Here is a 12,331-nt window from a genome sequence, read left to right on the forward strand (position 1 = left end):
CCTGATAGATATGAAGATATATTCAGATACACTAGAGTAGTGCAGAGGTGTGTCTGTATTGATCCACCTCTGTAACAGCACCATCTAAAACACATTTAAGGAAAAGGCACATGAGCAGCATTATGAAAACAAAAACATGAAAACTTTTTTGGGGTAACCCAGTTGTTAAAACTAAAAAGATGCAGCACGAGCTCAGATAAGACACTCGTCTATAAGAGGTTTTAAATTCTTGGGGCAGTTTTATGATGCAGAGTTTCAATGACCTAACTGAGGATTGGATATACAAACATAGAAAGGGAATCAAACTCATAAATTGTCAATCCCAGGGCAGATCCTGCAACTAGTTCACTGAGCTGGATGAATATTTGATATGGGAAGGGTTACTCAACAAAAGAGCAGTGCAATTTTACAATGCAACAAAAGAGACAAAAATAGACCAAAGCCTTAGAGTTCTTCTTTAAATTACTGACATTAACATAAAACAAGTGAAGGGAATAAAGGGAATACCACTGGCTCCATTAAGGATAATAGGCCATTAAGGCTCTATCAGTAAAATCAAGCATATTGAACCAACAAACAAATTTAGAAAACTACTATAGGAAAATGAGAGGTTTATAAAGAAAATTAACAAATAATACAGTCTTTAAAGGTGTACTGCTGATTTCAGGTCAGGTTTTCCACACTCTAAGTTGTTGAAAAACATTTATGAGCCCTGATCAGAAATGCAAAGTGTTATCTTTGTATTTACTCCAGCAGGAAGGGTTCTCAAAACCAAGATGTGATGTTAACATGCACAACACATAACTGGATATTCCAAAAACCAAAACATAACTGTGACACTAGTTAGAGATACTGGTATCGGTATCGACTCAGATACTGCCTAAAACGCTGGTATCGGTATCGGGAAGTACTGGAGTTTATGCACCGATCCGATACCACGTAATAAAGCCCTAAAGAAAATCTATGTTAAAGTAGTTTATTTATGTTCTTTTTCCGTTATAACTGACTGTCAAACTGGAGAATAAAAGAAAGTTCTGTGGCGTTCATTGTTTGTGTTTGTTCATGTTTCACAAAGAGTTTAACCTGAGCCAGACTGACAACAAAGATAGAAATAATATCACATCCATACAGGGATAGTAGTATACACTTGTTAAAACATAATAAAATATATGACACACTGGTATCGGATTGGTACTCTCGGTATCGGCCGATAAGCAAGTTCAGGGTATCAGAATCGGTATCGGGAAGCAAAAAATGGTATCAGGCCATCTCTAGTGCAAGTGTACAAAGAATTTATTCAGGACAGATAGTGAGGAAATAACTTTTTTGGACATTTTAAACATGATATTTTGACTTATACATAATAGGAACATCTTAAAAACATGCAAAAGTTAGGTGAGAGAAAGACACACACACACACACACACACACACACATACACTCGTATAACAGAACATTGATAGAAAACTGCTAGACAAGTATTAAAGTAACTTTGAGATTCGTTTTTCAGTGGAGTCATAAAACAATAGGGGGGCTTTTTGCGAGGTCTGGCAATACTGAAAGAAAGACAAGTGGAAAATTGGACATTCATTAGAGCTTATTACATTTCATTTCTGATACGTAAGCAGGTTTATCCATCTAAATTAATTTCACCTTCTGTTCTGTACCACCTGAGATGGACACCTGGTTGGTTTCATTTCCTTTTAACATGACGTGATTCTCGCTTTGGGATGCAAGTTGTTCTTCTGTGTGCTTATCTCAGCTGTGGAGCGCTGCAGGAGTTTAACTTGTTATCTGTTTTCAGAGTACTCATATAAATGCCACATGAAACTTAAACCTATAACCTAAATGAAAAGCAGTGGGAAACTGACATATAAAGATACAAAGAGAAGAATGACAGCCAGTTTCTGAGCCTGTTTCATCTTTTTGTTTAATACTATTACTGTTTCTGCTCCAATTCTGCTAGTAAAAGTAATGCTCCTAACCACTACAACTTAATAAAAAGGAGAAATTTCTCCCTATACCCACAAAATTACCAAAAGAATTGGTCCTTGGAAATACATTTTTCATAATTTAGAGGACAAATCTGCACATAATAGAAAGAGGCATAAAACAAAACAAGACAAAAAAGTAAGACTTATCTAACCACATGCTTTCAAATCAGAGCAGCGTCCATAGGGCTGACAATTAAAACACATTATTGCCTCAACATCTCACACTGCTCAACAAGAGCACTGTTTTGCTGCTGTGGGCTTCTTTAATGGTCCATCAGTGAATAGCTTCTTCCACTGGCGAGTATCGCAACCTCCACACTGTGAGACGATGTTCTTCACATGGAGGCCTGGGTCCCTCTGTCAGCATCACCCCATGGTGAGCTGTAATGAGTTGGTGTGTGCGTAATGAGAGCTAATGCTGCCACAGCTATTGAGCCGCTCTTGCCACTAGGCCATAATGCCACTCCTGCTGCGTTGTGTCAAACAGCCACATGCAAAACAGACTGGTGCCAGAGAGCTTGATGGCAGGCTTGCTGCAGTGTCTTCCCAGCAGCAGATGGATCACAGAAAGAGGGACAATGGCCCCGTGGAGTCTCTAATGACAGCATTTGGCTGCAGTTCAACTCACAAATGGGGCAGCTGAATATACATGTATGTTGTAAATAACACCTATGCTCTCTGTTGACCACATACAGTATTGTTAACATTGGGGCTGTTTATCATTTAAAAATTTTCAGTTTGGTGCTGATGCAACACCCGAGGTTAGTCCTGATACCATTACATTACTTAGAGAAATATAAACATGCTTTCTACAAAACCCCTTTTGTCATTTATAAAAAATAAGCCAACAGTCTTAAATATTAAAGGATATGATTGGCAATTTGTCAAATGTGTCAATAAATCCCATGAAAAGACCAAAAGCAACAATTAGTTGATTGTTTTAAGTTATGGCTGTGTAGGCAAAGTTTAATAAATGTTATTGTGCTCAGCCATAGATTTCCATTGTTGTACAAGATCGATTAAAAACGCATCATTGAGCCACACTGTTACACTGAGTGACAGTAGGGGAAGAAGTACTCAGATCCTTTACTTAACTGAAAGTACCAACATATTAATTTAAAACTATTCCATTACAAGTAAGTCCTGCATTCAAGAGCCCACTTAATTAAAAGTACAGAAGTATTATCAGTAAAATATACTTAAAGTGTCAAAATTCAAAGTACTTATTACATAGAAAAATGGCCCCTGTGACTGATAATTATTACATTATTAGACTATTAATACTGATGTATACGTATCATTTCACTGTTGTAGCTGGGTGAAGTGAAGCTTTTCTTTTAACTACTTTTCTTTCTTTTTTTATAATTATTTGTATTATTTCCATCAAGAAGTAATACATATACCAGCATTCTGTGTAATTTCACAGAATGCGTTTGTTCAATTTCATTCAATTTCAGAATACAACTCCTACTAGTAACAGTATTCACATACTCCACATTTTTGACACACGAACCCACCAACACGCATTTTGACACACACACACACACACACACACACACACACACACACGCCATTAAATTTACATCGCTTCATATATGTCCTGCCACACCTTGTTGAATTATTGCCTTTTGTTCCGGTCTTCAAACATTAATTTTTCTATACTTAAATAATATTTCATTAGTCCCTTCCATTGCTGTAGCGATGGGGCCTCTCTATCCTTCCAATACTGTAAAATATTTTTTTTATATACCAAAGAGGAGAAAAGGACCATCCATCCAATGGGGTATTTTAGCTTGTCTGTATTTTGGAAGATACTGCTCAAGACTGTGAATTTAATTTTGATTTGAAGTGTTGGTCATCCATTTTTGGATCTCTAACCAACCCTTACAAACCTTCTCAAATTCCCAGAAAGTGTGTATGCCACATTTTCATTTTTCATTTCCATTTGCCTGGAAGGAGACGTTGGGGACAAAAAACACCAAAGACCGTTTAGACAACACAATGGAAATTTCATGTAAATCGGATGTTTGTCACATAAGGCTGACTTCCTGTTGCCACTAGGTGGCGCTATGACTATGAGTCAATATTGGCATGTAGATGTCCTCAGGCCAGGGCTCTTGTCAAGCATGTGACGTTGGGGCAGATTGGATAATGAGTTACAACAATTTACTAATTTGTATACATTGTATACATTTTTATGAGTTTATATAGACTTTTTAATGTAAAATGTTAATCTGAAAGACAACTAGACAATATTTCAATTTCAAAAGTATAAAGTTGCATAAAATGGAAATATTTAGTAAAGTACAAGTACCTCAAAATTGTACCTAAGTGTGGCCGGGTTAGCCCAGTTGGAAGAGCAGGCGCACATATATACAGTGCCTGACAAAAGTCTTGTCGCTTATCTAAGTTGTAGGAACAACAAATAATAACTTGACTTGTAGTTGATCAATTGGAATCAGAAATGGTTAATATGAAAGGCAAAGGCTTCTGGATTATGCTTATTATACCAAAATAAAGTTTTGTATCATTCATTGAGTTTTACCATTGAATTAGGACAGAAAGGTCAGATTTGGCTTGGACAAAAGTCTTGTCGTGTCTTTATATGATTCAACCAATCACAGATTAGAGTTTCACCTGTGACAAATACTGTAATTAACACATTCCTGGGTGTGTATAAAAAGAACTCCAGCACACCAGACCTTCATGTGAAGTGCAACCTGACCTCTCACAACATGCCAAAGATTCAACCACAGACCAAAGTGTTGATCATCAAGAGCCTGAAGACCAAGTCTGCTGCTGAGGTGGCAGACATCTTCAATGTATCCAAACGTCAAGTGGAAAGGATAAGAAAAAGATTTGAAGAAACTGGTGAAGTTCATGACAAGTCCAGGTCAGGCAGACCCCATAAGACAACTGTTCGAGAGGACCGTTTGTTGCTTCGACAGTCCAGGGCCAGCCCTTTTTCTGGGCTGGCCACCAGAAACCCCTGTATCTATAACAACAGTTTGTCAAATTCTCTCACGCAGTGGTCTCCATGGCCGAATTAGTGCTCACAAACCAGCATTAAACAGAAGATAACTAAAAAAGTGTGTTGCATTTGCAAAGGCCCACAGCTTGGTGAAAGGATGGACAGTGGAAAAGTGGCAGAAGGTTGATTTTTCTTTTGAATCATCCATTGAACTGCATCCCAATTGCTGCAAATACTGCAGAAGACCTGTTGGAACCCGCATGGACCCAAGATTCACCCAGAAAACAGTCAAGTTTGGTGGAGGAAAAATTCATGGTTTGGGGTTACATGCAGTATGGGGGTGTGCGAGAGATCTGCAGAGTGGATGGCAACATCAACAGCCTGAAGTATCAACAAATTATTGCTGCCCATTACATTCCAAACCACAAGAGAGGGCAAATTCTTCAGCAGGATGGCGCTCCTTGTCATACTTCAGCCTCCACATCAAAGTTCCTGAAAGCGAAGAAGGTCAAGGTGCTCCAGGATTGGCCAGCCCAGTCACCAGACATGAACATTATTGAGCATGTCTGGGGTAAGATAAAGGAGGAGGCTTGGAAGATGAAACCAACGAATCTTGATGAACTCTGGGAGTCCTGCAAGACTGCTTTCTTTGCTATTCCAGATGACTTCATCAATACGTTATTTGAGTCATTGCCGAGACGTATGGATGTAGTCCTCCAAGCTCATTTTCTTTTTCCCAAGGCACCATGACTTTACGTATGCTCTGATGTTATTGTAGCATGTTTGTGTATTCACAATAAAGTATAATTTCTACCGTACATTACTGTATTTTTGTATGCGACAAGACTTTTGTCCAAGCCAAATCTGACCTTTCTGTCCTAATTCAATGATAAAACTCAATGAATGATACAAAACTTTATTTTGGTATAATAAGCATAATCCAGAAGCCTTTGCCTTTCATGTAAGCCATTTCTGATTCCAATTGATCAACTACAAGTCAAGTTATTATTTGTTGTTCCTACAACTTAGATAAGAGACAAGACTTTTGTCAGGCACTGTAGAGGTTTACTCCTTGACGCAGCGGCCGAGGGTTTGACTCCGACCTGCGGCCCTTTGCTGCATGTCATTCCCCCTCTCTCCCCTTTCATGTCTTCATCTGTCTTGTGAAAATAAAGGCCTAAAAATGCCCAAAAAAACAATCTTAAAAAAAAAACAAGTATAGTATAGTATTTGAGTAAATGCCCTTAGTTACTTTCCACCTGCTAGCTGACATGTTTCTTCATTACAATGAATATGGACATTGTGGTTTTTATTGGAGTCAGTCCCTGCTGCTGTTAAAACTCACTAGAGCACCAAACGTATAAATCCTCATCTGAAAATAGTCCCAGACAAACACACTATATTTACTCCTGTCTGAGTAATGTTTACTAAAAACCACAGTTCCCAGCTCTATTATGAAATTATTAGGCTTTTATTAAATAATAAAACTGGCATCTGGCCAGGTTTCAGTTTCCACCTCTTAATGTACGGATTTGTTCATAATAAGTGGAAGCTTGGGCTGAATTCATTATTTAAAGAAGCCAGCTAATGTGTTTCAAATGCTGAGGCATGTTAAATATATTAAGTGTTTACGTGTGTGTTCAGCTGAACTGTGAGCTGGGAGAGCAGTTTGTCTCCTGGGCGGTGTATGGGTTGTCTGACAAGCTCCATGCTCCTCATGGTGCTGGATAAAGATATTAGCTGGGCACTGTTGACACTGCATGCACACTCGTAATGGCCTCATAAATTTTGCTTGTGTGAAAGGGAGAAAGGGAGAGAAAAAAGATGTAAAGGGACTGTGGACTCATTGGCAGTCCACTCTCACCCTCTTCCTGCTTTAAACCACCCAGCATGCACCCTACCTGCAGTTAACAGATGCAGAAAATAGCCCTACATAGTGGTACCATTATTTACCATATATTTAGTAAAGTAACTCATTTTTGAAGCACAGATTCCCAAAACAACTGAAGGTTTTACTCACCTAGTGTTTGCAATTATTTGAATAAAATGTATTTCGCTGTTTAATGTCACAGTGATAAATAAATTATGTAAATGTAATTGTATGGACATTTTAAGGACAAGGAGAGATGTTATCCCAATCATTCATCATAAATCATTTGACAATGTCACCCTCTGCCCCCGACCCCCTCTACAATAGGTTCACCAAACGAAACTGGTTACATCTCGTTACTTAAAAGGTGAGTCATCATATTTATTCACTACAACGTTGCGTTGTAACAGGGTTTTAAATAACCGTCTGTTGAATCATGTTGAAGCCCAAGTGTGACTCTTGCACAGTATGCTCCGTGCTGACTTCCGGTGACTACATGCTAGCATCTACCACCTACATTGGCCTTCAGGTAGTTTCTATCCATGACATGGATATCCCACTTCCGGGATTGCTCCGTTGGTTTAACTTGTGTTGACTTCGGGTCACATTGACCCGTTTTTAATTTTTGTTTTATATCAGAAAAAATGGGACGTAGAAATAAGCGCTGAAAATGTGTAGAAGAAAAATTTTACAATTTAAAACGTTGGAAAAAGCAAAAACAAACTGTGAAAAAAAGGTTTTTTTTCAAGGTTGACAGGAAGACAACACAAGGGTTAAAGAAATTCCAATAAACCACAGCACGTTTTTCTCCCATCCCCAGAATGCTGCTAGCCAGACCCAGATATGAAGGGCTGATTCTAAGCTAAAGAAAACACAACAAATCTTAGTTTTAGGTGATTATACACAAATCGTAGTTATGAACATATTCTACATACTACACACCACTCCTTTAAATTCTTTAAATAATGACTAAGTTTGTTTTCTAACTTTCAATTTGATTGTTTCTTATTTAGTTATGACTATTTAATGATGTACCAATATTTACTTTGATCAGTTATTTTTGTCTTCTGTTCGGTCTTTTTCATGAGTTGTCTCCAACTTTGTTCGAGGAGTCAGATCAGTTTCTTAATATCAGTAAGATGTTTAACACCATTAAATGATTATTCTACTTTCCATCAGCAGATATAAACCTTCCTTCAAAAGTGTTTTGAGAGCTTAAGGTGTTGAAATGTGTTGTTCTGATTGAGAGGCTTGTGACATTATCAGCCTAATTGATCAGCTGGCACTCCCGGGTGTTTGTTGACTGTTGTTTCCTGACAACAAACTTCTCCTGATGTTTTTTTTTTAATTTTTCGATCAGGTTAAGGGAAAATTTTACATTTTCAGCACATTATTAAGTGCTAAAAGCCTGAAAGTTTGATGGTGAAATGTGACTCTCAGTGACTGCCTAGATTAGATGCTTGAAAGGGAGGAGACGATGTTTCTTGATAGCACCGATGTCACTCTTGCTCGCTCTGGTGTCACATGGCCAGTATTGATTGTTAGATCCAGAGGGCTGTTAAGGTGCTACTTGCATCTCAATGTGTCTGTGTCTGTATGTGGCCTGCAGTAGAAGATTCATTTTGCCTCTAAAAAAAACAGACTCTACCCCCTGCATTTCTCTTAATTGTTAATGAAACTTAAATGCCAGTTACCAAACCAAAGCAATCATCTGATTTTAAACACACAGCAGCTCCAACATTAACAAAAACAAGCACAAAAAGTGATAGTAGGAATTATATTTATGTAATCAAAATGACTGTGTAGGTGTAAGTGTAATCATTAAAGAAATAGTCTGACATTTTGAGATTTTAACTTATTCAAGAGTTAGATGAAACGACTAATACGCTCATGTCTGTACAGTAAATATGAAGCTACAGCAGATAGTTAGCTTACCTTAGCTCAGCTTAGCTTAGCACAAAGACTGGAAACAGGGGGAAACAGCTAGCCTTGCTCAGTCTGAAGGTGAAGTCCAACTACCAGCAGATCTAAAGCTCACTAGTTAACACATTATATCTCGTCCGTTACATCTGTTTAAAAATGACTATTTGCTGTTTTATGGGGATTGTGTGCCGGACTATTTTTTGGCCAGGAGCAGTTACCAGGCAACCAGTAAAGACTCCAGGAAGTTACTACACCCTGCCAAGTAATAGTCTGGCACATAACGCCCTGACAACACAACGTTTCCTTTTTTCACACTTGTTTTTGTTGCAAATTAAACAAACAAGATCTGACGTGTTTTAATGAGGGAGCTTTAAAGGTGCTGTTAGGCAGATTTTGTTACCTTCAGACAGAGCTAAGCTTACTGTTTTTGTCTTTATGCTAAGTAAAGCTAACCAGCTGCAAGATTTAGATTTGTATTTACTGTACAGACATGAGAGTGGTACTGTACTGTATAAATCTTTGCACCAAGCTCTTAGTAATTGTTTTACAGTTAGTGATAAGGTCAGATAAATTAATGTGCTTAAACATATGTGTTGTTATAGATAGAAATCAAGTGACGTCCTAATCTTAGCCTAAAGAATTTGTTGCCGTATTCCTGAGAAGGGACATAAAACTCACTCCATGATAGTAATATAATAAAGTGTCAATGTAATAGCAAGTTTCGTTGAATTTTTGTGGCAGGTTTGATGGATGTATGAATCCTGAGGTTTTTAATGAGCTGTTGTAATTTAGCATTCTTGTGTTAAATTCACTTCCATTGCTTGAAAAATTAAACCTGTCTTGTCCACTGCACCAATACACACACACAGCACACATGACGACTGATCCAGTGTGGTTTTACGAAGATGTGTGATCTGTGCTCACATTAATATGTTGTGTCTATGGTAATAATGTTGTGTCTGTGGTAGTACGTTGCGTCTATGGTAAATTTAGTTATTAGTGTCTGTATATTATCTGTTGTATGTTTATTGTTATCGGGCTCCCTCCGAAAAGCTTTTAGTAGCTTATTTGGGGTTCCCCATTTCATGCGGCCTACATATGATCATTGTACCTTCTGAAATTGTGTTTAATGATACAATGATGACGTGTGAAATAAACGAAACGAAACAAAATTAATATGGTCATTAGACGGATTGCTTCCCATGACATCAACCTGATGGATATATTGTTCAGTTTCCATTAATAGCTGTCACTTAAATCAACAGTGATTAATTAGCTGAAAGTCAAAGCCAATGAATAAATCTTAGTAAGTGTTTTAATGTGCATTATGCTGTTGAATTCTTCAGAATAACTTTTTTTTTTTTTACAGCTTTCCTTTGTCAGAATTTATCCCATTGTGCATTTGTCAGAAAGTTCTCACAGAAGAACAAAAACAACCCCCCAGCTGTGTTTTCTTCCTTGTCATGATGTGACGGCAAACTAAAATTAAACGGCTATGACACAAGAGTTGGTTCCTGCATCCTATTGGTTCAAATACTTGACAGTTTACAGGATTCAGTGTTGCCAAAGACAACACAAGTCAACAATACTTTCCAAGGATACACAAATACTGCCTATGTATTCTGTGAAAGGAATAGGTGTGGACAGTAATAGCCACTTAGTTCCTTTCTTATTTCACTTTGTCCTCATTAAAACCAAAATATCTCTAATGGGATGAAAAAGTAATTTGAATATGCACTACTGATAAATAAGATATATTTACAATTTAGACTAAGTATACTGATTAATTATACTGTTTTAAACCACATTACAGAAAACCTTTTTTTAATTTGCAGCAAATTTGAAATAATTCACATTATTCATTAAGATTAAATAGAACTTCTCGTGTTCATGAACCCCAATTCTTCTGATATAATACATTTAGAAATAAAGTAATTAAAAGGAAGCCAAGAATGAGTCAGAAAATGTCAAAGTGCCATTACCTTTTAAAAACTTTATAAACCCATGATGTCAAAAAGTAGGACAATGGGTCTAGGTTGAAAATAACTGGAATTATCCTTTAAGTTTGGTGACTACGCCCTCCGTGCTGTAGTTTTGCTGAAAGAAAACAGTCACAGGAAGGAGTATGTCAAGATGGAGTTCCTTTTTTAAGCCCGTCTTATTGTTTCACCTCAGAGCAGGAGAGCGGAAGAGACACACTCTTTCCATGCCTGATAAAAAGACACACAGACGGAGATGGACCTCAGGGTTCAGACTGCGCATGGCTTGAATTGTTTATCTATTCTGTTACCAAATACATACTGACATTGTTCAATACTGTTACTGTACACATCCAACATATCATGGCTGTATGTGTGTCTGACCTGGAGCTCCTCTATCCCAACTCTCCAGAGAGATCCACGTAGATAAATGACAATTTATTGATTAGGTGTTGAACTCCTAATCTATAAATACATGCATTCATCTTTGTTTGAAGAGGGCCATTATAGTGCAGCAGGTTGAAAGAATCAGCACACAAGTTGTGTGTTATATTCAGCTTATAAAATTAAAATTTCTAAATGTAATATTTTATATTCAGCTTATAAAATTAAAATTTCTAAATGCAATATTTTATATTCAGCTTATTAATATTTAGTTTATTCCTATGTCCCATAGAGCTCCATTGTTGTCCAAAAGCAAAAACTATTAAAAACACAGATCCTTCATTACGATGAACATGGACACTGTTTATTTTGAGTCAGTCCCACAAACACCATCCTGCTGCTGTAAATGCTCACTAGAGCACAATTGTGTATTAATTCACAACAGACAATAGTCCCCAACAAATGCACTATGTACTCCTGTTTGAGTACATCAGTGCCTGCTGTTTTAGGAAATTGCTTAGCCTTTTTTTCAAATTGAAGGTTTGTGATCCATTTTTAAAGATGAACGTCTTCAGTAAGAACTAAAGGGCTTCGGGCTGAGAGCCACAAACAGGCTGCGGAAGTAGTGAAGTATTGAGGGAGAAATAAATGCATTCTTTGTTCTGGTCTTTACATGGGATTTCTTGAAAATATTATGTATCGCCAGCCTTAGCTTTAACCATTTTTATTGTGTGTGTGTGGGGACATCCCCTCATCCCAAAACATTTTTTTCATATTGGCCATGTTTGTCAGAGGATCTGTCATTATTTCCTCATGCTGCAGGCTGCAAAGCCAAGTTCCTCCCCTTTATTGACTCTATGAAAACACAATTATTGCTCCGACAAAAAGCTGGTCAAAGGTGCAGTCGCAAAATGTTTTTCAATGAGCCAAAACACTCTGTTAGTGACAATACTGTTTATAGTCTCAAAAGCAGCACGCTGAAAGCAGCATTCTGGTACCTGACTGTTTAAACTTATTAGGAAGATAGTGTGTTTTTTATTTATTTCAGGTTTTGCATCAGGTCATGTAGAACAGACAGAGACAGTATGAACCGTCAAAGTATATACAATCATATGCCAGGAGCTGTGGACTGATGTGCCTAGATTTCCTCATGTAGTTGTAGGTTGATGTTTGACCTTAAAGTGTGATACACAAGAATATAAGGAGAGACT

The sequence above is a fragment of the Sander lucioperca genome, chromosome 6 (genome assembly GCF_008315115.2).
Source record: "Sander lucioperca isolate FBNREF2018 chromosome 6, SLUC_FBN_1.2, whole genome shotgun sequence".
Classification (NCBI taxonomy): domain Eukaryota; kingdom Metazoa; phylum Chordata; class Actinopteri; order Perciformes; family Percidae; genus Sander; species Sander lucioperca.